Raw genomic sequence first — 4,981 nt, 5'->3', positions numbered from 1 at the left:
GCCTTCCATTCAGACCTTAGACCATTCATGAACATGACTTTTTGCTCAATAATCTCACGTCCAATCTTATGTTTCATCATCCTGCTAAGTAGATGATTATAGCGATTAAAGGTCTGATCTAAACTTTCTTCAGGCTTTTGCACAAAAGCTCCAAACTCTGATAGCAGTAAAGTTTGAGTCGAATGCTCCAAATCAACGTCAATAGAATACAGTTCCTTAAGCATATCCCATATAAATTTTGTTGTATCATATGAAATAACCAAACGAAAGGTGTTTGGTGTTAGGGAAAACCTAATAATCCTCATTGCCTTGACGTTGCTAATTAACTTGTCCTTCTTATCTTGTGGAGCATCCTTCACTTCAAGAAGAAGCCTTTTATAGTCAGCCTAAGTTTTAATTACTCTCCTAGTTCCAGTATGAGAAAACGTACCAACTGTAGTGGCTTCCTAGGTCAGATAGCCATTGTCATCTAGGCCAAGGACGTAGTCTTCAAAATGCAACACCCACACTTCATAGTCACTAGGGAATAAGATTGGAATCCTGGTTGTGGATCCAATGTCACTTGAGAGATTTATCGATTTAACGTGAGAATCTTCTGAATGTATGTTTGTATATCGAACAAAACCTATATGATCTAGACGTGTAAACAAGATTATGTTAATATTAAGATCAAGATTAGCGTCAATAGTTGAACAAATGATGATGATGGATGAAACAAGATCCAATAATGGCGGAAGCCATAAAAGCTTCTTTCAATAGAAGAGATACGTATAGATTACACAGTCTCGTGTTCCGCTACCAATTGTTAGGATTGAATCCTAATTAGATAGAATAGATTCAAACAAGTAAAGAATATGAACACGACAAATATATCAAAATGTGTTAAATGACTATAAGCCACAACCTCAGAAGAACTTGATGAAGAATTGCTACTTTAGAGGCGTGTAAGGTTACATCACTATTTCCGAAGTTACAAAATAATGTGTATGCATCAACCTTAAATACTATAACCCTAATATAAATAACAGGTGGACATCCCAACCCGGTTACAAAAGACTAAATACAAAATCCCAAAATACGCAACACTTTTTACTACTCAACATATTTCATGTTTTGGTCCAAGTATAATGATTGTTGAGATTTGGACGTCCCTTTTGGGTAGACGCTTTCAAATCTGAGGTCTTGAGGGGCGTTCATGGCATAAAGGTGACAACTTTGTGGCCCTAGTAGCTCCATGCAAACTCTAATCTCTTGTTTTGGCCTTTCAAGCCCCAAATGGCCATGCATGTGGACCAAGTCTAGGACTTTACGTGATATTTTGATTCTTATGGTCTATATCTATGAACTGATGGTCTACCTTGTAGTTTTTGTGGTTTTGGATTAAGACTTTGGCCTTTTGGGTTAGGGTTTGAACTTATTCTCTTTAGGAAGGGATTAATGGGTAAAGTTTGAAACTTTACCTTTCTAAAAGGTATTTCCAGTCTAGATCTAGAGTATTGGGTTCATATATGAAGAATAAAGGCTTAATGCATTAATAAGGAGTTCACAAACTAAAGAACTCGACGAGTTCATCAGAGGAACTCGAAGAGTTGACTCGAAGTGTCCCGACTCTGTTGAAATGGAAGAACTCAACAAGTTAGTGGAAAACTCGACGAGTTGACACATCACAATTTTGTGATTTACGGTAACTCGACAAGTTGAAGGTATAACTTGACGAGTTGAGTCAACTCGAAACGTTGACTTTGACTTTGACTTGGATATTGACTTTAACCAAGGTTGACCCTGGAGGGTTATGAAGTATGGAATGTGTTCAAAAGGGTTGTTCCATGTAGGGGGTTGGGCCCAATTTGGAAAATTGGGCCATTGATGGGATTTTATAAAATTTATGGTTTTGAGCTTGGGCCTCGATTGTGAGTCTTGTTGGACTAGGAGTGAAACGGTCATTACACCCCAAGTAAGGATTATGGATTACAGTGTGGAACCTAATTGTTAATTAGGTGATATTTAGCATGGATAGCTCGAGGAGTCGACACGACTACAACTAGGGATTTCTTGCAGTGAGCTTCTGCATTTGAGGTGAGTTTTCCTCCTGTTTTAAGGGGTCAAAGGCACCAATGTCGGCCCATATTTATGACTGTATGTTTTCTGGACTAAGGTGAGGCCTTAGGACTGGAACATATAGTATTGTGTATGGTTTATCATGATTATATGGTATTAATTATTTGTGTATAGCAGGCGAGGCCCAGGGATAGGCGGAGCCTGGCAAAATAGATATGTATACCGAGCGGTGGTCAATGCCTATGGGTCCTGATGTCAGGCGGAGGCCCAATATGTGTATGGTATGTGGTGGTTTGGGGAAACTCACTAAGCTTCGTGCTTATGGTTTTTGGTTTTGGTTTCAAGTACTTCTGGTAGCAAAGGGAAGGGTAAGAGCTCGTGGGTATGGTGGATCCTAACAATCTGTCTACGCATCCTAGTTCTAAACTCTCCATTGTAAGTTTATCGAACAACTATAATTCTTTGATTTTTAGGATTAATTATTGATTGAAATCTTATGGTATTTGAGATTCATAAGACTTAACACATTTCCAGATTTTATTATCTGTCGTGACGAAATTTGGACAACATACCAGGTTTCAACCAATGTGAAAACCAGAAATTTTCATAGCATTAATAAGTCACATTATTGATACGATGTGATTTTTTTTATAATTTTACAATTCTTAAATCTTGAATTTGATCACATTATTTTATGCGCAAACATTCATAATTAAGTAAAAACTAGTTATATTTTTATAATTAATATAAAAATATATTAAAAAAATTTACATTCATTTTTATACAATCTTATACAATTAAGTTAAATTTGATAATTTTAACCAATAAGTATGTATTTTCATAAGCTTAGTTTCTCCACCACGTATGTCAATGTATTTTCCTTTTACATGAAAAATATGTGGAATAATATTTTTGATTACATAATATCTTAATATACATCTTAATAATCACGACGAACTATGAGCATATTATCTTTCAACAATATACTTTAACTTGTATAGTTTACTAATGATTTATCGCATTTTAGATTGCTATTTAATAAGTTTTTAAACAATAATAAAGTATGATGCTATTATGTGTATAAAACACGACAATCATCAAAACTTTAATAGACATGCATGTATTCTCTCCCAACTATTAAAGCAGTAAAAGAGGGGTCATAGAAACTCACATTCGATGCGTGATCTCGATCCCAGTTCGTTTTGGTGAAGCTTTTCGTGAATAACCGCAAAGTAACCATTTTTGGACTTTCAAACGTTTTCGGGTTTATTTGTAATGTTTTAAAGTAAAGTTACTTCTTTTCGGCTATTTTATATTTAAAAGAAAATGTTGTTTTGTAATAATTTTAACACCAGGGGACTAAATTTGTAATAAATTATATCCAAGAGGAGCGTTTTAAAAATGTTTAAATCACTTGGGGCCTGCTTTGAAAAAGTTTATTAAAGACCATAAGTGCAGGGGCTTGTTTTGTCAAAATCACCAAGTGTACAAAAAGGGGATACAGGCGCCTTCTTCATCTGATCGGGGGGATAGGAAATGACGCGAATGGGAGCCGGCTAGAATGGGTCCGGCGGTGGCTCAATGTTCGCGAGGGGGGAAGAGGGGATCTGGCGAGACCGGCGATTCCACTGCGCGTTCCTGTCCGACATCGGTTGCGAGGAGGACCAAGGTAAACAGCAAACCCATGGTGAGGTGCGAAAGGGAGGGGGGGGGGGGGTGTGAGGGTTCGGTGTGGCTTAGGGGTTTGCGAAAGAAAGGAGGCCAGAAAGGGTTTCGTCGATCGGCTTCGCAAACCGATGTGGTCTTCTGCGTTCGACGGGCCGAAGGGAAGAAAGGGACGGTGGAGGGCAGCAGCGTCGTAGCGGTAGGTAAAGGGGTCGAGGGATCAGAGGGACGGTCGCCTCCCGTGTTTGCTCCGGGGAAACACCCACTTCGGTGGGTCTTGCTCTCGGTGGTTGAAAGGTACGTGGACGGGGGCTGCTCCGGCTGCTCCCCCGATCTTCTTCTTCCTATTTCTTCTACTTTTTTTGGTGGAAATCATTGGAAATTGGATGTTTGGGTTTTCTTTTGACAGAAATCGATCTAGGCAAAGGATGTTTGGGTTTGATTGTTTGGAAGGAAAAGGAAACACGAAGAAGAAACGGGCTACTACCCTCTTGGTTGTTTTGGCAGCAATCGAAGGTGGTGGTTGCAGTGGTTGATCAAGGGGGTGTTTTACATCTGGGAATCGACAGGTAAAGGGGGAAGATGGGAACAATTTGTATCTATAACTTCATGATCTCAAGCAGATTTTTGGGAGACTTCTGTTACAATATGATCAAATATAGAATTTGGAGAGTACTCTTGCAATATCTTAGTGGACTTCATAAATGTGCCATTGTTTTGGGATATATAATATTTGTGAGAGATAGAACGTGTGAGAGGGAGTTATTGAATACTATACTTGTGATCCTTGTAGGATTTTGTAAGTACACATAAAATGTTGTAGATTTTTATGAGGGATATACCCACATGTATAAGTAATCGAGTATTTAAAACATATATAATTCATGTATTTGATTATTTAGGCTATGTTTGGCATTCTAGCTGAAAAGCTAGCTGGTAGTTGATAAGGTAGCTGCTAGCTGATAAAATTTGGCGTTTGGTAAAATCTAGCTGATAAGGTGGTTGGGAAATATAAAATGACATAAAAGGACATGTACGAATATGATTAAATATTTTAAGACAATTATGTAAATCATAAAATTCAATTAAAGAAAATACTAAATAACATTTCTACGATTATTTTTGTAAGTGAAATGTCGTGCATTCCAGATCATATTCGCAATATTATCACGAATTTCTCGCATCTCATGTTGTGACTGTCGAATATTAGAATGATTGAATCTTGAATGATTCTCTTGTTCTTCTCTAGGTATGTAAT

Source organism: Lactuca saligna, chromosome 7, assembly GCF_052625555.1.
Source record: "Lactuca saligna cultivar CGN05327 chromosome 7, ASM5262555v1, whole genome shotgun sequence".
Lineage (NCBI taxonomy): Eukaryota > Viridiplantae > Streptophyta > Magnoliopsida > Asterales > Asteraceae > Lactuca > Lactuca saligna.
The sequence above is the reverse complement of the archived record's forward strand: the minus strand, read 5'-3'. Positions refer to the sequence as shown.